At 41.5% G+C, this 23,339-nt stretch overlaps 1 protein-coding gene across 17 annotated transcripts in view; it reads right to left on the reverse strand.

The window, feature by feature from the left end:
• Nucleotides 1-23,339, reverse strand: part of LOC107316667 (uncharacterized) — a 365,025-nt gene that overhangs the window by 89,303 nt on the left and 252,383 nt on the right. For 15 of the 17 annotated variants that reach the window (XR_014948026.1, XR_014948025.1, XR_014948029.1 and 12 more), the window contains one exon: nt 395-4,918. The gene's annotated coding sequence lies outside the window, so the exon portion shown is untranslated. Of the gene's footprint in view, nt 1-394; nt 4,919-23,339 lie in introns of those variants that run through there. The other 2 variants (XR_014948022.1, XR_014948023.1) reach the window with 1 other exon arrangement.

The raw sequence follows: 23,339 nt of genomic DNA on the forward strand, positions 1-23,339 counted from the left end.
AGCATCATCATGTTTGAAGCTAGAGCTTTGCGTAAGTGGAAAATACATGCTTCAGCAGCTATCTCTTTCCTGAAGCTGAACTGGGCTAGTTCAAACTGATAGACAATTCAGAATTTGAACAGGTTTGCTAATGAAAGTATAGGCTTTTGAAAACACATCACTACCACAGATAGGGCCACAGTCCCCTAAGGTCTGTTCTTCTGTCCTGAAAGCTGTTTTCACATTAGGGTTATGACACGTAACCAGGGTACTGTTGTTCTTCTACAGAGATACTGATTAATTTGAACCCCAAGAAATGGAAGGCAGGGAGTGGAGCAGTGAGCCCCTGACTCCAACATTTCTGGGTGACTTGAGGATTCAGCTTCCAAACCAGTCCAGCCCAGTTGAACCATACCTTGCCTATTGCAGACTGCTGGGATGTCAGGTGCTACTTGTGAACCTCTGCAAAGTTCATAGCCCCTTTACCCTCTAAGATGGCTTAGAGAATAAGGAAGGTGGGCCAGCTGCATTCCAACAGAAATGATTTTACCTGTGAGATTAAGAAAAGATATGCAACATTCTAAATTTTGGGAAAACAAAGTTCTCCAAAACAGAACACAAAAGACACTCCATTTACTTGAAACATGCAGCTAGCAGAACACAGAATAAAAAAGGATTATAAAAAGACCAGAATAGTTGCACTGAATACAAACCGAATAAAGTGGGAAAACAAGCTCCTTTGAATTCAACTTGATACTGAAAAGGTTTCTGCATGAATGAGCTGCAATTGCTTCAGGAACATGGGTGCTGCTGAGATTTTTGCTATTTTTAAATAAAATATACGAAATTATTGAGATTTAAAAATTAAGTGCAAGGTGCCTTAGCAAAATTCCCCACTGCACAGTGTTAATATGAAGCCTCTAGTAAGTCTGCTATCTTGCCTTAGTCATGCAGAGACTAAACTAAATACCACAAGCCTCTCTACATTCCTTCCTCCGAGGGGCCATGAAGCTGCCTGTGCTCCACAGCACCTCCATCTAGAACACATGCTCCTCAGCACATGTACCTTGTACTGGAGTTTAGAATAAACCTACAAAGCTTATTCCACATTCTCTACATCAAAGGAATCCTTTTACTGCAAAACGGAGACTTTTATGACTCTTTTCTGCTACATTAAAGGGCCTGAATTGAGGATCTTTACCATTTGCGTGAAAGACTTCCTTCTCTGCTTACTTCAGCTTAAACAAACAACTTATTTTTATATCGCCTTCAAAATCAGCTTGAAAGCACCAGAAACTCAGCTGCTACAAGCTCTGTTCTGCTACTAGGAGCAAAGCAGAGGAAGACTTTGACATCTGTGATTTTATTTAGAACAACTGTGACCAGGGCAATGGCTACAACTGCAGGCTGACAGCAAAGGAATCTCACTCGTCTGCACCAATTCAGTTCAGCAGCCTGAATGTGTTATCAACTGATGGTTACCCATATAAAACAGACAGATATTATCTTGCTTAAAGCCTTCTGTCACCAGTACCATTATCAGTACCATACTGGCTGGGTTATCAGAAGTACAGGAGAGCCATCCTACCTGCCACAGTTTGCTTTGATTCAAGATGGACACACCTTGGGTGAATGATCACTCTTTGTGTCTTTACTGGTGTTGGGGCACAACACAAAACGCACACAGCAATTTAAGAGACTCCAGCACATTTTCTACATCAGGGTTTAGAACATCCATTACTCATTCTCAAAACATGGAATCCTGTAAAGCTATTGCATATGGCAAATTAAATAAAACTAAAAACAAGGGAAAAATAATGTATCCACGGATTCCTTCAGGCACACATTTGATGTCTCCCCGTGGCCTGTTACACCTATCTGGAGTCTACCTTTTAACATCAAAACACCTACACTCAAGTTTACATCAAGCAGATTTGAGCTCTTTTCTAGGCTAAGGTGTTGAGTACCTTTCACCTTTGCATGCAGTTGTCACAGTGAGTCACTCCTCATCTCCTAACTTCCATTTCTCTTCACTGTACTTCATAAAGCATCTGCAGTACTCCCATGCATGTGAGCTGCTGCAAACAGCAGTGTCACGGGAACCTATCTAGCTGTGTGGTGTGCTGCTAATCAAGAGCCCCAGCCAATGCTGCCCCTTTCCCAATAACTGACATATTCATAGTGCTGTGATGAACCTGAACCTGCTGTGCCATGCCTTGTGGTCCATAGTGCTGCTCTAGGGATGGGCATCAAGCATCGCCATCACACATGCTCACCAGAGGCACCTTCCATACCCAGCCTTGGGCAGCACACAGCAAGGTTTGAGCTATGTGAAAGGACCAGGGACATGTGCTAATTTCCCCAGCATGGTCTGCTGGAACCCAGGAAAGAAACCAAGGCCAACCCTGGATATTTGTGCTTTCCAGTACCTCCTCACCTCTTGATTTTGGTTTTCAGGCAGCTGGGCATGCTCTGCCATTCCTACAGCTGCAAAATCAGTCTTCATCCGTGCTTCCCAGCACAAGCCCTTGCTCAGCATTCTTATCACTTTTCTGTCCCTGATTTGATTTGCACTGTGCCCCCAAATTCAATTTCCCAGCAAATCACGTCAGCTGCTCGCAGAGCCTCCAGCACGCTCTGCACGCTGCATTCCTTTGTGCCACCAACTGCTCCTCAAACCCGCAATAACGTTGCAAGGCTCCTCCTCTCATGCAAAACCGTGGGCAAGACTTTCCCTCAGCCGCCCACCCTGACGGTGTTGCTACGCCGCCAAGTGCGCCGTTAAAGGACAAGACGCATCCTGACGCACATTATCCGCAGGGTTAAACCTCGCCTTAGGGCGGCCGCTTCGCCCCGCCTCCTCCCACCCCACAACGAGAGGCGGCGAGCCAAGATGGCGGTGACCACAACAAGGCCGCCGCTCCTTTTGTGCAGCGCCACGCGCCCCGCCTCCGCGCCGCGGCCTCAGCGTGGGCGACACCCAGCGGCGTCATGGCGGAATGGCGAGGGCACGGCGTGTGCAGGGCCGAGCTGCTCTAGAGTGAAAGCAAAACCCCCCTTGAGGCCGGCATAGCCCCTCTGCACCATCCGCCTTATGCTCAGCCGGCGGCCTGAACAGGGAGTTTAACCGAGGAGTTTGCCTTGCTATCCCACCTTTTATTTCTACAAGTCTCTGGTGTCTAATAATGCAGCTAGTCTGAATATCAGTTTTCTGTAGGAAAAAACATCCTCAGGTGACAGCTCCATGCATCACTGATGCTGCTCTCAAACTCAGTTGCTCTAAATGTGGATCAGGCTCCGGCTCTGGCTTCTCTTCAATAAGCTGTTTATTAATCTGGCACCATTTCTTACTCACATATTAGGGTGGGAACCGTTCCATTGGCAAGATTATGTCTGAGTCTATACTTAACTGCAAACTACTTAAACTAAATAATGTCGCTGTCACTTACACTTATGTCAGCTGCATCCCAACTTATCCAATGCTTTTGACACATACACTCATCTGTAATATCTTCTATTTAGGCTAGCTCAGCAAAGAAAGAAAAATAGCATAGGGTACGTGGTTTTGTTTTTCCAGCCTATGTAAAGCAAAGCCTGCTTTGCTTTTGAGGAACCTTTTGAGGTTTGGCTTGATTTAGTTTCATTTTGGCACCTGTGATGAGTCTTAGATCTTCCTGTGTCGCTTTTCATTTTCAGGCAATGCAGAATATCCTCATGCCTTTCTCGAGGGTTTATCCATGCCTAGCTAACCACCCCATGTTCTTCTCAGTAATATTATTCAACACAGGGTTAATCACCTTTCCATTCCTTTTAAACAAAATCCCATGCAATTTTTTTCCTCCATAATGGCAACAAATGCAGGGAATATACAGCACCAGCCACCTTGTGCTAAAAGGCACACATACCTTTCTACAGACTTTCATCCTAAGGTAAATGGAGAAAGATAAATATGTACCACTGATCCTTTCCCTACTGGAGATATATATAATAGCTAACAAACTGGAAAAGGTGCCATTTGTCACTATGTTATGGAAAATCCTGAGATTTTTCTTAAGCTTTTTTTCTCCTTTCCTTCTCCTGAGGAAGCTGTAAAACGGACATACTTTTACCCAGTAATGGGCCTCTGTCTTCTTCCTTTGGCTTTTCTGTCACTGTAAATGACTTAGATTGTTGTACTGCATTGGTTTGTGCATCACTGTCCAACGTCAAGTAGCACATACTGCTTTCCTGCCAGGTAAACACTTGCCATCAGCTACAGTACTGCCTATGTTTGGCTGGAAAGTTCATCTGAATGTTTTACTTTTTAGTGCATGCCCTTCGGATAGTTGCGTGCACATTTCCCATAGGCTGGCACCTCCCATGCTGCTTGCTATAATACCCACAGCTCCACATGCCACTTCTGTCAGGATAAGCACTCCTGTAAAATTGCCTTTGAATCTCAGTGTTTTGTTTTTTTCTTTTCCTATGATAAATTATTATGATTCAAGATGATTAATTCTTGTGCTGTGCCAGTGAGGTATTTTGTTCCCATTCATGGTCTTATCATCAGTAGCCTGCTCTGAATAACTCAGCAGCAATTCTTCACAAACTTTTTCAACAAATGTTTTGACATTCTGCTCACATGGATACAGAGTCTAGAGGGAGCAGATTTGCCCCCTCAGCCTGGGCTAGGACACATATTATATGGAGGGAGCACCCAGCAGCCTCCAACCAGCACCCTGAGTTGAGTCATTAAGAGAACCCATGGCATTGCACTAACAAATGAGCTTCCAGAGGTGCAGGATGAGGATGTAAGGCAGGGGTTAAAGGGGGTAGGTGGTAGAGGACACAGGGTGAATTCATCACAGTTTCTTCTTTCTTCTGATGCTGTCAGCATGAAGAACTGTAGTCCATATCACGGTCATTCTGTTGGATGTGTGTGCTTCAGGGCTGTCTTCACCTAGAACATAAAGAATATAAAAGTCTTCAGAGCCACAAATAAAACCAGCTTGTCTTCTTTTTTTCTCTGCAGATTGAAGAGAAGGAACTCCACTCTATTTCAGCGAACTTTTATTTTGATGTCTACATTAATAGTTAAAGTCTTGTGGTGCCTACTTCATAAACCAGATGACTGGCATTAGCTTTTGAAAAACAATATACGACAGGTCTCGAGTGTCTGGATGCTACTGTGACTTGATAATAATAGAGAACAATGATACATGTAAATATTCGAATTATAGAAATTATTTCAGACCAGTGGGGCAGAAATGGCCGCCTTCTCAGCCCTGCCAGCTTATTGAAATTGGTCATCTATTCTTGCTTTTCCTGTTACACAATAAATGCTATTTACATCTAATTTATTATAAGCACATGTTGAGTAATAGACCATAAAGCTTTTGGAGATTCTATTTTCAGTTACATTGTACTGCTGCTGAATAAAAAGTGCGATTGCTGAAATTTGTTTTCAATGGTATGTTGATTAAAAGCTGCTTGAGTTTAAAATTCCAGCCATCTAAAATGAAAACCCTTCACATGCTTCATATCCCCGGCCAGCCAGAGTTTATTTTCCTACAGTGTATAAATAATGGATTTTGCTGTTTATACGAATCCATCATCGAACGAGGTTGAATTCTCAATTGGCAGTGTGAATTGTCTTGCAGAGAAGCTAACTAGCTGGAACTAATTTTGAAATGGGTATAGTGCATAATTATGGTAACCTAGTGTACAGGTATATCTGATGTTTAACAATATGTATGAAAACAATAGTGAAAAACATAGCTGCCTGGTTATAAGCTAAATCCATTTTAGTTTAGTGATTTAAATCCCCTTACTTGGCAGAAAGCAAGTGTCAAAGATGAATGTATTTCACACTACCTTTTCCCATGAAGACTTTAAACATAACCATTGCCAGCAGCTTACAGGTAATCTTGCCTCCAGAGAAATGAGGAAGGTGTCCACGGAAAAAGCAAAAGCATTCAAACGAACTTTGTATTTTTAAAATCAACTTTAAATCTTTTAGGTTTCTAGTACCAGCGTGGCTTGGGAACCATCTGGTTAAATCATTTACAGTCAGTCTGCTGACAGCTGGGTTTTCCAGAAGCTGGGTGCGTTCTGAGCTGAGCAGCTCACAGGCAGGTGACCAGCAGGATGTAGCAGGGAAAATGAAAGCAGCAGTGTTGGAACCCATGATGGGAATGTTTGTAGTAGCAGGGAAGTTTCCAGGAGAAGGGTTCAGCAAAGATGTGCTGGGCAGGTGCAGTGCTGTAAGGAAGCTGTTGAAAATCATGGAAGGAAGTACAAAGAGGAGAGATAATTTAAGGGCATTAAATACAGAGAGACTTGACCGTCATGTTGGTGTTTGAGGATGTCTGAACTAGAAAGGGACTGGGGGAAGGGATGAAGCCTTTGAACACAAAGAAATTTATGGACCTCTGAAAGCAGAGATAAAGATAAGGCCTTTCAGAGATGCCTGAAGATGAAAGACTCACAATTAATCTAACTTTGGGAGATAGACCAAGCTAAGGGAGCTGCAAGATTTAAACTTTTGTTGCTGCTGCATGACACGTGCCATGGTGTTATGTCTCCCCAGATAATGCTCTGTAGCAGACTCCACACCTTGCCATGCTTATATCAGTTCTCTGGCATTGTTAGCCAGCCATGAGCTTTCTGATATAACAAGAGTAGCCAGGCTTTTTTCACCTTAAAATGAAGAAAGTTGCACTGGCATCTAATATTTATCTTGAATATATCTCATCAAGAAAGCCAACTGAGCCACTGAAAGCACTCTGTGGATATCAGGTGCTGATTTGTTATCTGCACACAGTGGTAAGACAGGTGCTGAGAATTTCACCACAGCCATCAAGTAATAAAAGTACTTCTGTAACAGCAGCTATTGTTTATTTCAGTTTGATGAATGCCAACATAGCAAACAGCACAGAGAGAAACACAAATAAGAATGTAGCGTGTTTACAAATACAGTCATTTCTCCTATGCCAAATTCATCTCTGTGCAGAAAGCAGAGATGCAGGCTGCATCCTGCTCATCTAAGCTGGGAGGGAGTAGAGAGGTCATTGGGTCCACACCTTTCCAGTTGTGGACGGTCAAACTTTAGCACATACGTTTCCTGAGGAATTATACAATTCTGCATTTAAAAGCCACAAGTAAAAGCTCCTTGTTGCTCCACTGGGGAAATTATTCCACAGATTATCATAATTCATGTTTGGAAGCGTTTCTTGATACTTGGTGCATGTTTTGGCTTTTCAGTCACATCTCCTGACTCTTAGCTGTTCCTTGTGAATCCCACTGAAAAATGCCTTTCCTTCACTGGTGGTCTTCTTCAAATATTTGTAGGCTGTTATCATGTCCACCATTAATCATTTCTTAGCTGAGCAATTTATATATTTAACTCTTCTAATCTCTCCTCATAAATCAATCCTTCTAGTCTTAGGATCATGTTTGGTGCTCTTCTCTGAACTCTCTAATTTGTCAATATCCACAAATGTGTATAATATTCCAGACGGAGCTGTAGTAGCATCCATACAGAAAGTGGTTATTTCTTCCTTTTGCAGTGATTTGATACTGTTTTCTCTATGCAGTATTGTACTGGCCTTTTCACACCATATCGTGTTGCCAATTCATGTCATTTAGCATGCGCTATCTCACTTAGATCTCTTTCATCATTATTGCATCCCAGATTTCTCCTTCCTGTTATTCCCTCTCGGATGCCCTCCTAGCCTGCACTTTTTCAAGGCTGAGTCTCATTTAGTTATTTTCTTTCCATGGTTCTATATGCTCTAGGAAATTCTCTGTTATTTTCTTTGTACACTGATCTTTCGTTCCTTCATACTTGTATTTGTGAGTTTCATCAAAGTGCTCTGCACTCCCTTTTCCAGCTCATTAATAAAGAAGTCAGACACAGACCGTTCCTAGCAGTCACCCACATGGTAGCCAGGAGACACTTCCCACCACTTTACTACATTGCATCTTATTTCCTGTAATTTCATTACAGTTTCATTGAAAGACATATGGAAATGGCCAAGCCAGTGTGAATTAATTTTTCAGCTAAGATCCTGTGAGACAAACCATCATAGCTTTATGAAAGCTGATACACAACGTGTTTGCTGTAGTTCCCTGTCCTTGCTTACCAGCTCTACAGCCCAAGCTCACTGTAGTCAGCAGTGACTATTAAGAACAGAAATTGCATTTACAAGAGGGTGTCTTAATATTAATTTTTCCCTGTGATCTATCTTTTTTCTGTTCTTTGGCTTATGCAAGGTGAACATAAATGAGTTTAACTAACTCCTGGAAGTTCTAACAGATGCAGGTTTTCCAGGTTTCTATTTGGTGTTTGTTCACATTTCCCTGCTGTGTTTTCTTGTCTGTCCTTTCTCAGCTGTTGCAGGTTTTTTTTTTTTTTTTTTTTTTTTCTTTAAAGGATTCTCATCCCATCCTCCTTCAGTGCTCGAAACATTTCTTCTTTGTTTTTCCCACTGAGGAAATATCTGAAAAGGAACTTGGTGTCAGAGCCATTTCATTTATTCCTTTCGTGTGTGAAAGGATCTGTTCTCACTAGCATTTCTTTTCTTCAAAGAATACTTATGAAAGCCCTCAAAAGAGTCAAGGTCAATCTCCTTGAACTCTTTGGCTGAGTTTTGCAGTTTTGCATGTTTTTTTTCAGTTGGTTTGGGAGGTTTGGAGCTTTTGGGAAAAGATATCTTTTGTTTTGGAAATTGTTTATATCTGTGTTTTCATTTCACTTGCAACTTTTGACTGGCCAAAGAGTCAGGATGATTTCTTTTAAATAGAGCTTGACGGTATATGTAAGGAAAATGAAATAGTTGTAAACAAACCTTTGCACCACAACTGGATGCAGACCCTGTTATTCTGAAATGCTGGTGAAGTGACACTGTTTGAAAAAAGCATATCTGACCTGGATTTCTAATGGTAGACCTTGAAAGTGGATGAGAGTATATCTAGTTATCCTTCATTTCATCATTTCCATGTATAATTACAGCTGGTGATCACCAGAAAAAAAGATGAAATTGAATGATTTTACATTCTAAATTACACAACTAAAGAAATCATTAGAAACATAACCTTGGATGGCAGTAACTTCTTCAAGTAATTGATGAGAGAAGGAGCAGAACATGATAGCTATCAGAAATGAGTCTTGGCTCTCAACACAAAAAGGAAGCAAGAAAAGCAGTGAAAGACCAAATTATGTCTCATATAGCCCCTGTGACACTTCTTTCAGTTTGAAAGATCTTGGTAAGTGATAAGTAATCAGCATAACTGTCTTGGAGAATAGACAGATATTGCTATCTCTCTTATTAAAGACGGGCAAACAAGAGGACAGGAGTCAAATTGACTGTGTGGCATAAATCAGACCTATAGAGATAAATCTCTTCCTCGTTCTGTTTACCCAAGCTATTTTAACAGTGAGATTAAGTATCTTTCAAAAAACAAGCATAAAAAATCATGAAGAAATAATTTTGGATTGTCAGAATCTGATTTGGTAATCCTCTTACATTTCTAATACTTGCCATTCTGGATAGGCCATATTTCTGAGATGCTGGCAGGTTCTGTCAGCATCTAAGTTTTTACTATTACGGACATTTTTACAATTAATTTGATTGCAGATAGGGATTGCTCTTTTGGAGAGGGGATTCCTGTGGAATACATTATAATGCTTGCCTGTAGTGCCTCAAATATGCTGGTAGTGCACTGTAGACAAAGTAATTGACAGAACAATTGTTTCAGCCCTCTGTATCTTGTCCTTTTTTTTTTTTTTTTTTCACCCTGTGGCATGCAGTTGAAGTTCAATACAGTGTATGCAAAGTCTGCTATTGATTTTAATGTGCTGTGAATCCATAGTGCATGTGCCAAATGGACTCAAAGCAAAGCATGCTTGACTTGAATGAGCCAATAAAGTTCTGCTACAGTCTTGTGTCTTACATGTGAATCTTGAGAAAGAGATGGAGAAGTACAGAGAAAAAGTACTACAGTTAGAAGCTCAAGTCTTTGGCTTTCACTTAATTCTTTCCTTTTGAGCAGAGGAGTGCAGTAAGCATCAATGCTGAGGTAGAAACAGAATAAGAAAAAGATATGTATTCTTTTTTCACTTGAAAGTAAGGAGGAAGATGATGTCAATTAACAATATTGGCTTTTGAGTGCCTACGTGTAGTGAATTGCCAGTTTCAATCATGTTATCGGAAAATAGATGACTTCCTTATAAAACTGTATCATAGTTGGCACTCTTTCTCTTATTGTAAAGAAACAAAAGACTGTCCTGGCATGAAGCCTATACTGCATTTTCCTTTGATGGAGACCTCTTCAGATCCATGTTTTAGGCAGACTCATGAGTCATACTGCAGTAAAGTTTCATCTTTATTGCTTGTTATGAATGTGAGTTTTATGGAAAACAGGACTGTCAAGCTAACAGCTTTGTGTGCTTATTAAAATTTAAACCCTTTAAATAAAACAAAAAAACACTTGTGACTAGCTTAGTAGCCTCCACACAGTGTACATACTCTAAAGTGAAATCACCTGAAAAACAGTGCAAACACATGTGGTCTGAAGATGGAGCATCTGACATTAAGTATTGGCTGGTTAGCTGGCTGCCTTCGCTCAGAATAGGTGTTGGTCAGGGCTTCTTCCCTTGTGCAGCTACTCAGGAGAGGTGGTTAGTGTAAATGTAGTCATTAACCTTTAATTCCTCCCAGTTGTGGGCTGCTTAAAACACCCTTGGGTGGGATGGGTGGGCCATGCAGAGGTGCAGTGTGGCCCAAGCCCAGCAGTGCAGCTTGCCAATGTAGAGGTGTTGTAACACTGCTGTAAACCAATGCACTGTTCTGGGTTTGCTGTGTCTCTCCTGTTTGTTTCTGTACAGCAGAACCTGAGTTATCTGAATTTATTGTTAGAAAAAATCCCTCTGTTACTTGCAACATGCTTGTCATGTTTTCTGATGTTTATTTATTACACTGGAAAGGAACGTGTTTATATTAACATCTGATTATCTCTCATGCTTAGCCTTCACTGCTGCATTTCTATGAGCGATGTTTCCCTTTTTTGGGCTGAAACACTCATTCCAGGTTGTGCAAGCTTGGTCCCTTGCTGTGTGCGCTGTATCCCCTGGCAACGGCCGGCTGCTCAGCACTGGCATGGTTGGGTGCTCCCCACCATGACGCACGTCCCCTGGGCCACCAGGCTGCAGCCACCACCGCGGGGCTGCCAGCCAGTGCCCTGCACCCGGCTGCGCTTTGTTGGTTAGCTGCAATGCCACTAATGAAGTTGTTGTGAACTTCTTTGTGCTTTACAAAATGTGAGATCTTTGGAATCGTCCAACACTGGATTTATTTTGTTTCAGTGGATGTTGCTGACATCAATAGAGACAGAATGAGGCCAGCTCTGAAAATCTGTCTTTTCAGGGGTTTGTTTTTCCCTGGTACATCAGTAAATAAATAAATCTAATTCTCCACAGTAATTCGGCTTCTTGAGAAACTTCAGCTCAGTGGTGGTCCCTGACTTCCACAGCAGACCTGTTTTTGCCCAGCCATGCAGCCAGGCTGGCAGAGGAGCATAAAAGGCCATTCTGTTCTCTGTCCCACGGTCTCAAAGGAGAAGGACGGGTCCAGGCTGGACCCTGACACATCCAGGATCTGCAAATTCACACTTCAGCTAGAAGTGCTAATTTGTATTTTCTCTCACTGTGTTTATGCACTGCAAATGCACCTAATAGCGATGCTCGTTTCAAATAATACTTCCAATAAAGTCAAGCACTCTGAGGAAAAAAACATGGTGATCCTAAGGAAAGATGGACAGCTATTTCTGTTCATGTCTGTGTCTGTGTAGAGACAACTCAAATTAATGGAAGCCCCTGGGAGTGCTTGAACGCAAAAGCAGTCCCACTGAGTATTTTGCCATCTGCTTTCTTTTGGAAGAAATATTCCAGAGAAAGTTGGGGAAAAGTCATGAGTGCTTTAAAGCTTGCATTGTGATATTATTTCCTGAAGATTTATTGCCTTTTGATGGCAGTCTTTCAGCAGAAACTCATGAGTAGTTATGTTGTGAAGGAATTAGGAACTTTTGTGGTTTGTCTTTAATTTACAAATCAGCGAGAGTATATCTCTCTGAGGTGACATGCGGTCTTGCATAATTTACGTCCTATGACACGGCAGCTTTCTCCTGTGTGCAAATTGCCCTCCAGGAATGTGACAAAATGGCCGCCACTCACATAGGAGCGCATTCTTACACCGCAATGTTTTGATCCAAATCCAAAGGCTCGTTGTGTTACAGGTGTTCCGACTGCAAAAGAAGGGATCCAAAAGCTGAATTCAAATAAAATGTGACTATCCTCCGAGTGTAGCATTTCAGTTGGCTCATCTTGTCTTTCCGTATAGCTTCAATTTCGATATGCTGTTTTGTGTTCAGAATTTCTTTGCTCAGAAACATTCTTTTGCTTGTTTAGACACTTCCACATCTCAATGAACTTTTAATTTTTGTGACATTATTAATCTTGTTTTGTTTTGGTTCAGGGTCTGGATGGTGAATTAAATGAGCATTTTTATTTTGGTAACCTTCAACATTATTGCCTACAAAGTTCTTAATTAGGAGAATATTTTCCTATTCACGCCAGGGAATAGCAGATTTCTGAAGCAATTCTGTAGGTCTAGACTTACTGTGAGGTTTTATTTTGGAAGAGATTATTCTCTTGATGAAAGTACAACCATCATATCAATTTTAATATTCGGCCTAACTCCCTGAATCCTATGTTTATGGCGAAGGATCAAGTCAATAAGGCTTTATGACTTTGTCACAGTAGAGTCCTTTCCTCATTCAAGGAATAAATCCCAGGCCACACAGAAACCCATTATGCATTCTTGATATGTAAACCATTCCAGAATAAAATTTAATAAGAGTAATGAAACTAAATCAACATGACAAATCTCAAATAATCCACTGGAACAATTTTTTTTTATTTTTTATCATCCAGCTGTTAAGACTAACTGAAATGGCAGAATCATTATGTGCAAAGTCCTACAGAATAATGCTATGGATTTTGCTGCAGCAGCAGTAAGAAACAACCTTTATCAAAAAAACATCTGCCGAGTTCCCTTTGCAATCACTGGCAGCTGAGACCAGTGCACAGTAAATTACTCTCCCCATTCTATCAGCTCTCTCCTTTATTCCTCTGATGCAGCATACCAATTTGTACTTCTGTACACTGGTCGTTAGAGTATTTGTGCTGCATTTATGCTTGCTCTTACATTTATAAATAAAGAAATAAAAAAATACAAAACAGGAAAAGTCCATATACATCAGGTTTCAATCCAGGGCTCCTGCACTTTATATATGTTTAAATGGAAATGAAAACTAGATTTAAGAGGCCATGATCTCAATCTAAAAAACAACCTGCCTCTGAGTGCAGTTTCTATGGCAGAGAACATAACCTGGGTAATGGATAGGATTGGCCAAGTTTTTGATGGGTTCAAATCAGTGTGCATTTTGCACCTGGCCTAGTTTTTGCCTTTCTTGTCTATTGCTGGAAATTTCCTGAAGGCTGCAGGCCTCCATCAGTGTGTGCTACTGGAGAGCCAGCTAACAAAGGCTGTGTTAACTAACAAATCATGTCCCCAGAGCAGTGCTGGTTGCTGACATGATGGATGGTGCTGCAACATCAGGTAGGGCCCTACTTAGAAGAAAATACATACAGCCTTCAGGGGCTCATGAGACTTCAGAAGGCTTTCTGCATTGGTTGCATGTCAGGACTTCCTGTGGAGTGGGAAAGTCAATCCCAGTCTGTGAGGCCCACAGAAAAAGAGCAAAATACAGTCACAGCTTTGCAGCATACAGTCAGATGGCTGCTCGCATCAAGCCTGCATACAGTCATTCCTCATTTTCTCTCTCCCACAAACCCCAGTCCTACATCTGTTAATCTTCCGTCAGTGAAGCAACAGCAGTTATCTGAGCCCTAAATAATTCAGGATGGATGGCTCTGTGAAGTAATCTGCATAAAGTAGAAAAAAATGCACTTTTTTTTTTTTAAAATGTCTTCATGGAAGAAGAGGGTTGCTGGCTAAAAATGTAATTGTGTTATGGGTGAAAACCTGGAGGTATCACAGGACTGTTAGAGAGGGCTGCCATGAGTGGGTGGGTTTGCACTATGAGGTGGACCTGCCTCAAGGGGTTGTATGTGGAACAAGCTGTTCTCCCTGTGCCTTCACTCTTCCTGTTTGTGCTCTACTCCCATCAGTCTCAGGAGTTAAAAACAACTCAGATGCTGATAGTATACTTAATATATATGGTCTGCAACTGCAAAAGGCTATTCCCTATTTATATCATACAGTGTTTTTTAATTACTTGATGTGCTTTCGCCTCAGTGGAGCCTTCAGCTTGTTATGCTTGCAGAGCTATTTATATTCTGCCTTGCCTTGGGACTACTTTCAGAGCCACTGGTATTCAACCTTTCCTAAGAAAAGTCTTTAAGCCCTGGAAGCAGACAATAAAAATTAGACTGCACACAGCACAACAAATAATAGCAGTTGCATCAAATCCTATTAATTATTTTTAAATGTCCTTCAGCTCAATTACAGAGGAAACTATTGGCCTCTTGGCTTAGAATGAAAGCGCAGAGGCTGTGTGGTCAGCTGTGGTCGTGAGCATTCCCCTGAGCTCTGATGGGAATGGAGAACAGGCTTGTGAGTTCTACCCTCGCTCTGTGCAGAAGGTCAGTGGATCAGAAAACAGCCAGTCGAGCAGCTAGTTTCAAGAGCTTTCATGCACTTGTTATGAATCTTATTTTATTGTTAATGTTCCTTTTAAGTTTGACATTAGTCTCCCTACTGCATTATGCACACAATGCTATGAGTTATTTTTTGATGTATAAAGATAAAAAAAGTACTCCCAAACTATCTAACCACTTCATGAAAGCAATGGATCCAATGTGTGACAAGACAGCAGTCCTCTTGGATTTCACAGGGGAATGAAGAGCCACATGAACACTAGTCCAGAGCTCTGCATGAGAAAACAAGAGAGTGTTTTCTCATGAAAAAGGCGAGTCACTGGAACCAAAAAGATTTCAGGGAGGGCTCCATCTCAAAACTCTTTTGATTCATAAAGTATGGGGAAATGTTTCTGATTTCTAAAGGGTGTCAATGTTTTCTTTAAAAATTCCTCAAAAAACTTTTTTCCTTTGAACCTCAGGCTACTGGTACAATCTAAATGGTGCAAAGGGACATTTCCTGAATAGATTAAAATTGGTAAGGATGTGTTTAATTAATCTTCACTCATTTCATTTTTACTTTTAGGAATTTTAATTTCTCATACTCTTCTAACACAAGAAAGCCTTTCTCTACTTTGTTGTCCTTGTTTGCATAGAATCCGAGACAAATTTATTTGGAGCCCACTGGTTCTGAGGTAGCCCACAGTTCATGTGTGCATAGTACCCATCCCAGACAGACTACGTCATCTTGGGAAAGAACTGCTTAAAAGGGGTCCTTCGGAGGTATCCAGAACTCCCAGGACTTGTTACATCTGCATCTTGGTTAGGAGAAGCTGAGAAGATGCTGTTTTTCATACCTGCTTTCAAAAGATAAGTATCTATTTTGTGGTATAAAAGAGGCAATAGCTGGTGTAATTTCTGTGATATAGTTGGCTGTATTAGCGTAACATTGTTTTTAACTCTCTTGAAATACATGATTTTATTTTAAAGCATGTATTAAATGAGAAAAAGTTGCACCTAATAGGTATCAGCCTATTTAAATGTAACTTCCTAGCTTGCTGGTTACAGTTTCACCCCTAACTCTTATTGTACTCACAGTATAATGCAAAAAGGAAATGTATGGGTACATTGTCTTAGCTGGTGGCTGACATTCTGCCTAAATGCTCTTGTGAGTGTCAAATGTTGCTGTACATTCTGCAGTCCTCCTTAGAGCTCATCACTTTGTTTTCACTGATTTTACTATGATATCCATGTTGCGGGGCCTTGTGAGAAGCTGCTGGGGAGCATTCCCATGCACCAGGACCACCGCACCCCTCACCCAGATACCAGCACTGTGGGTGAACTCAGCAGCTCAGCTGCGTGCACAGACAAGCATGAAAGTTGCCCAAGGTTCCCAAGACAACTGAAACCACAGGATATTTTATTTGAGTTTGGCCAGCCTTCGTTGGAATGTGGGTTTCAAGAGGAGGAGGAAAGGAAAGGTGGGGTGAAGGGAAACATGTCAGGGGGCAGAGGGTTGGGCTCTTGTCACATCCCTGCCCAGAGGGGATGCTCCATTCTGAGAAAATGTCCAAAATGGTATGTATGCTGCCCTTCACCTCAATGTGGACTGTGAGAGAAGTTCAGCCAGAGCTGTGCTCATCCATCCTTGTGGAGCAGAAAGACTGTGTCTAAATTTGACTTAAAATGATCTAAAATTAACTTGCTCTCCAAGTGCTCTGCTTGGAGCTTCTCAATTACTGAATGGCAAGAGGTGTTCTACACTTTGTAATAGAAGAGTTGACAGTCAGGATCTTCATTTGTTTCCTTTCTAAATAGAATAATGCCATGTGCATGATAAAGGTTAAATACAAACAAACCATCATGATCTGAATTATTTGTTCCAATTCTATCAATTCCACAATGAGCACCAGGTTAAAAGCTACCCTCTTGTGGCATCAGTGAATGAGAGGACGGGGTTCCTGCATCATGTGAGCTCTTTCTCAGGTATCACAGCAAAGAGGAGCAGTTTAGCAGACCCCTGCAATATTCTGCCTTTCATTCACTGACCTTCTCCAGAGAAGATCAGTATTTCTGACTAAATGTGCTCACGTTTGAAAAATCTGGGCGAATAGAGTTGTTGTTAGTTACAAAAAATCCCCAAATGTTGTTGCTCACGTTAAAATATTCATTAAAGGATGGCTTGAGGTTTTTTCTTAATTATACTGTTATTAATCTTTGAACTCGTTTTAATGCATGTGGCTTTATTGTTCTCTAACCAACTGAGCTTATAATTCTATTGCTGTATTTGTGGTTGGCCAGGCACAGCACTTCTCACCACACTGACTTTGACGTTACTCTTTTGTTGGTGTTCCATCTTGAACAATGTAATGCCAGTTTTGAAGGAAGAGGGAATCCTGGGCAACCTGCTAGAGCTGCTCTCCAGTCGCATAGGAGATGTAGTGTGGGGCTGTAGTTCATGCCAAAAGAGGGCAGTGAGACTAGGAAGCAAAATGAGCATTCCTCACTGACAGCCTTCCGAAACAAAATGTGAAATCATCGTTAAAACCATCAAGTGCAACAAACGATTTTGTGGTTGGCTTTTGAATACAGCCACCTACCAAAATTAACAGATGCAGCTTAATGCAATTACACGAATTAAAACACGTTTTTCTGTCGTTGCCATAACGGCAGTATGCATTGTAACACGGACTGAAGATGCGAACCCCTTTCTTTTCCCACTTGTGCCCCAGCGGACCGTCACAGTCCAGCAAGTCCCGCGGGACTCAGCCGCACACCTGGAGCGCCGCTGGCCGCTCCCCGCCGGTCGCCCGACGGTCGGGAGATGCTCGGGAGCCGCGCGGCTCCGCAGCGGCACGGGACCCCCTAGAGGCAGCCTGACCAACTACCGCGGCCGGAGGGAGGTGCTGAAAAAATCAGCGCCTCCCAATTGTCGTAACAGTTTGACATCCTGTTTTTGTCTTTCTGCCACCTCGGCTCTCTCAGTAGTTCCGAAGCCGCATTCCTGCGTGTTTTTGACAGGATGCGACAGCCATTTCCTTATTTTGTACGGCTATTTTTATTGGATTACAATTACTTTACATTATGATCGATCGAGGGCTAAAACTCAGCTATTCATTTGATGTTCATATAGCTAAAATATTTCTTTGAAGTCGGAGCCCTTTTTTTAAAACAGGACTTTCCCTCCATTAGGGAGGAGCAGCCGCTCCAGCACAGAGCACACACCGCCTGCACTGTGGGCCTGCACAACCTCCTCTGTTTTGTAAGAGTTTTGCTCCTGTTAGAAAGGGATGCAGTGAGCTGATAGTGTGTGCAGATTTTTGTTTGGCAAAAAGGATGTACTTGCTGTAAAGAGCGCACAGCTCGCTGTGTGCACACCTCAGACATTACTCCCCACGTTTCTGCTGCTGTAAAACTGCTGCCGGAAAGGATCACGCTAGCAGCAATGTTCACAGTTTCTGAGCAAAGCGAAGTGAAATGAAATATGAAGTTGGCGATACATTAAATCACAAATATAAATATATTTTTACAGCCAGCCGTTATCTCTGAATGAGCACGTTTACCCAATGTGCTGATTAGCAATTTGAGTTCTGAAAACCCTGATTACATTTAAGATGCAAGAGATTAAAATGGCTCAACAGATAATGTTAATAGTTCGTCTTCCTTGATGTTTTTATTATGTTTAAAATGGCAAAAGTTACACCCAAACTTCTGGTATGGTAAACTCACCAGAAATAGGGTGGCTGTAATGTATCCCATGGCAAGTTGTGATCCTTTACAGCCAGTGTTTGAAAGAGAGCTCCTCGCTGGGAGCGCGTGTCTGTGCTGCCTTCATGGTATTTACACACACATGTCGGATTTAAGCTACAGAACTACATAATAGATGGCCATACTAAAAATGCCTCAAAAGAAAAATGAATGGTATCTTAATTACTAATAGAACTCCAACTTCTGCGAAAGTTCATATTTGCTGCCAGTAATTCGCTCTTTTCTATGAATAAAATTAACTTAAAAAAAAAAAAAAAAGAGCACACATTCATTTATGTTCAATCTAAAATTCAGCTCTGATACACCTCAGTTCTTCTATTCTTGTTTTATATTTCTTATACATCTGAACATGCAAACACGGAGGTGAAAACATTACAAGCCTTTTTTATATGCTGGCAATCGGTGGTTCAAAAGTTCACACAATACCATATGTCCCAATAATATTTATCTAAATCTAAAATAATATGGATCTGTCAAATAGGATCCCGTGTGGTAACAAATGATGGAATGCAGGGGAACTCTTAGATTTAGCCTTCTCTTTTTTGTCCAACAAGCTAATGCAATAAGACCAACAATAAAAGGTTGTGTAGTAGGCCAAAAGTCTGTGACAGATAAAAAAGAAATGTTGGAAACCGATGAAGCTTTTGCACAATTAGATTTTTTGAGGCAGTGCTGTAAGGATTGTCCGGGGCCTGTTCAGTTCTGATTGATGGTAAAATCATAACTACATCATATTAGCTGTAGAGTTCACTGACAGGTTACTGCAGATTAATATTGCTACTGCTGTTCGCTTACCATCAAACCGGTGGAAATATGAGTCGAGCTGCTGCTATAACAAACCCTGCATATTAAGAGGTAGGGTGCTTTACTGAACAATCTCCATTCTGTCATTAGGGAAGGAGATGCAAACAACATTTATCTCTGAGGTATGCGGATATATAGTAACAGACTAATTAGTTTTTCCAGGGGACCTTGATGGTGCTGACCAGGTAGCAATCAGGCATGCTTAGTGTTGCTTTGAGGTTTAGTTTGTGATTAAAAAGATACTTCCAAATGATAATGAACAATATTTTTCTCTGATTTAAATATCCAGTCCCATGCAAATGGCAGCAGTGCGTGGCGGGTACATGCTTGTTTGGGGAGGTGAAATGAGGGCTGTTTTGGGACACAGGCCAAGGGAGGTACTGGCTGGAGGCACAGGGATGGAGTGTCCTGCAGCTGCAGCTGGCATGTGTGGTGTCTGGTGTTTGGACAGTGGGGGGGGAGGGAGGGGAGGAGCGTCACTGGTCCCAAAAAGAGGCAATACCGAGTCTATGTGAAGTCACAGAGAGCCCTGCAATAAAGCTCTGCTTTATTGATGCTGGCACTCTGTTCTGTTAGGGTCTCCTCTCAGCAGCACCCCCAGCACCCTCCCTTCTTTGGTCCTCTGTTCCACAAGCCCTGAGCAGTGAGCTCCTGCTCTCCCACAGGAACGTGCAGCCTGGCCATCCCCTGCACGCCTTGTAGCCATCAGTTTCTTTCCCACTGTCAGTGTCTGTGATAATTACTGTTCCCAGCTGTGACAAAAGCATACTGACATGACAAGGCTCCACATATTTCATCAAAATCTGTCTAAACCTTTCTGCTTCTTTCCTCACAAAACCACAAGCCCTTTGGCTAGGGGGGAAAAAAAAATGTATTTCCATAGGAAGGAGGCAGAATGGTGCAAAAGCCTGAAAACACTATTTGAACAGAAAGGGGCAGTAGTGGAGAGGTGCTGCTGCTAGGTGATTGCAGGGCGAGAAGGGTCCTGCTGCTGGGGTTGACAGCCACCTAAAATGGGAGTGGAGCCTCACTGCTCCTCTGGTCAGTTCAGTGAACCCTGCTGCCTCAGTGCTGCCATCTGTAAAACGAGAACCGCCCTTCAAGAGTGCAGCAAGAAGTAATTTGTTAGTGTTCCGTGGAACTTGGAACAGGAAACGTACTACGGGAGTCCGCAGATTTACAAAACAAAACCCCCAGTGTAACATAATAGCATTTGTGATTTTAAAAATGTGGGCATGAATCTTTACTGTAAATCTCAGCTGAGTAAAATGTTTTTTTTTTTTTTGTCGAGGAGACATTGTTTCTTTTTTTTATGATCGCTGCTCTGTGATTCATGAGTCAACATTCTGTACAAATACCAGAAGGCATAAGTGAGTTATAGACATTTCTCCAGAGTGGCACAGCAGTTCTCCATTACCCCATTCACTTAAAATATCCTATTTATCATGGTTTGTTATTATTATTCTTTTTTTTTTTTTAATGGATGAAGGCTGCAATTTTTAGTTAAGTGAAAAATCCATGTGAGGCAACATGCTCTTTGGCTGGAAATGAGCTTGGATAAGAATTACAACTTAAGTTATAGAAACAATTTAAGAAAATGATATATAATAGTCTCACTGTAAATTATACAACCTCGGTGGTATTTAATAGCCTTTCATTTCTATCAGTTACTCATTTATTTTGCAAGACAAGGAGATCCTTATGTCTACCTTTGGATGCTACTGCTCCTTGATACAAGTAACACTTAAAGTCTATCACATTTTGAAGATGTTTGGGGATTTAGGTGTTCAGCAGATTCGCAGTAATACTGTTCATTGAAAAATGCTTATCTGACAATCTGAAAAGTATTTGGTGAGTATGTAAAGCATTTCAATGAGAAAAGTCAGGGTAAAAAAAAACAACAAAAAAACAACAAAACAAAACAAATATGAGGCTGGATTTTGGTACCCTTACCTGAGATGTGGAAGACTCAGGTTCAAGTCCCTGCAGGCCTTTGAACCTGGGCTGTCCCTATTCAGGTGAGTGCTCCAGAATGGGTCATGTTTAGAACACACCTCTCTGAGTTTGTTTTGTTTTGTTTTTCCCAGGGCAAGGTGAGAATTCTTTGGGGACTTCTCCAATTTTCCAGCACAAGTTTCATTTCCAGAAATGAAACCGTTTCTCTGACACCACTGCTCTGCAGCACACGTGTTTGGGAATTTGTAGGGGACTGGATACGCTTTGAGTCATTCAGAAGTTAAATGGATCTCAGGGACAAATACAGCCCTGCCATCAGTTTGATGACTTCCAAGTTGCTCTTGTAACCAGCAGAGTTGAATTTGGCCGGCAGACAGTATTTATGTAAAAAAAGCAACATATTTAGTGAGGAGAGGATCAAATGATCACAGGGGGCAGAGGGGGCGGAGGACATATGGGGGGGAGCTGGAGAGAAGAGAGGGGAAGACAGAAAGGAAAAGGTCATAGCGTGAAAGGGTGCTGTGAATTCCAAAAGTGTCTAATTAGGTTTCTGGCTGTGGAATTTGCCTTTGCCCCAAGCCAAGAAGCCCAGCTGTTTTACAACAGGGCTTTTGCCTCCTAGCAATGACTGCAGACAATGTGTGACCTAAACTGCAAGTGTATTTATAAGGACAACTTCCTCCACTCTTCACAACAGATTCCATAAAATATGTTCAAATGTAATTTAGAAGGTCACGTAACTGCTTCAACATTTTTTATCTACATTTCTTGCTTTTGCTGGGTGTCTAAACACAGTTTTGAGAAGTCCTAAGAAGAGGGGGATGAATTTCGTTAGAGGAATTCCTCTGAACTTGTATGCCATTGGACTATTTTTAAGAAGTGCCAGGCTTCAAAATGAAATGTTTGATGGAATATTAAATTTGATGAATCGCTGCCAGTTTCCATGTTTGTTAGCTTTTATATACCACATTAAAGCATTCATTAATAAAGTGTCACACAACACTGCTTTGATTGAGTCCTAAAAGGTTAATGACTTGATACAGCCTGGTATTCTGAGCTTTACTGTTTGCAGGCGGTTTGTGGTGAATGTGAAGTGCTTTGAAATTCAAACAAAGAGAAATTGTTTGTTTTCCCTCTATTTCAAGTCCAGATAGCATTCTCAGCAGATCTGGATGTGCAAGACAAACCAGAATTATCACAATTAAACTGCAATAATTAAACAACAGGAGGAGTGAGGTTTTGCTTTGTTTGTTTTTCCTTACAGGACTTACATTTGATAGTAAAAAGCTTCACATCCGTGTGACACCTCAGAGCAGGGGGGAGTAGGATACAACCAAAGCCCCCGCTATCCACCTATGCTTATTTGTAGCTTTAAGCCACCTCGCTAATCTCTTTTTGCAACTGCAGCTATATTCCCTCCATTTTTTGAAAGTAATGAGCCAGTCCAAAATTGTTTCCTATTTTCAGATATGCCAAATATTTTCCAAATTGCCAGAAGCTTTCTGAAAGTGTGACTGCTGCGGACTCATTCACGAGATACATCTTTAAACTAGCCAGAATGCAATATGGAGGCACCACCACGATTTTGCCTCTTGGTAATGGCCGAGCTGGGTACACCTGGTCAAGTCCAGTCATTTAGATAAGCTTAGTAAGTGTAGCCTTTATGTCTGGGGCTGAACTGGTAGTATGGGCAGCAAAAAGAAAGGAAATAACATTTCCTAAGTTTATCCTCCTAGCTACACAGTGTCCAGGTCTTATGAAATCTGAACTCTCTTGAGATGGAAATAAGGTTCTTGACAAAGTCATGTGTGAAGTTAATTTTTTTTAAGATAGTGTTGAGGTTCTACTCTGAGGGGAGCTGTTAGTAAAACAAATGACTCTAACTGTTTTTGTATGGAAGACAAATCAAAGCATTTCCACAAAGTACCAGGGGTGACCTTCTGCAACTTAACCATTTCCTGAGCAAATACAAGCTGTCCCATTGGATGGGGGATAGTTCCCATGTTAGCCATTGTACAGAGAAAAATAAAAGTTCGTATAAAAGAGCCCACCAAGGGTTATATGGCTGCAATTGTTTCCAAACTGAAACAACTTAGTATCTGTTTATGATTGTCAGTATCATGTTATATTGTTC

Source organism: Coturnix japonica, chromosome 7 (assembly GCF_054131305.1).
Source record: "Coturnix japonica strain WE chromosome 7, WE-NBRP24, whole genome shotgun sequence".
NCBI classification, from domain to species: Eukaryota; Metazoa; Chordata; class Aves; order Galliformes; family Phasianidae; genus Coturnix; species Coturnix japonica.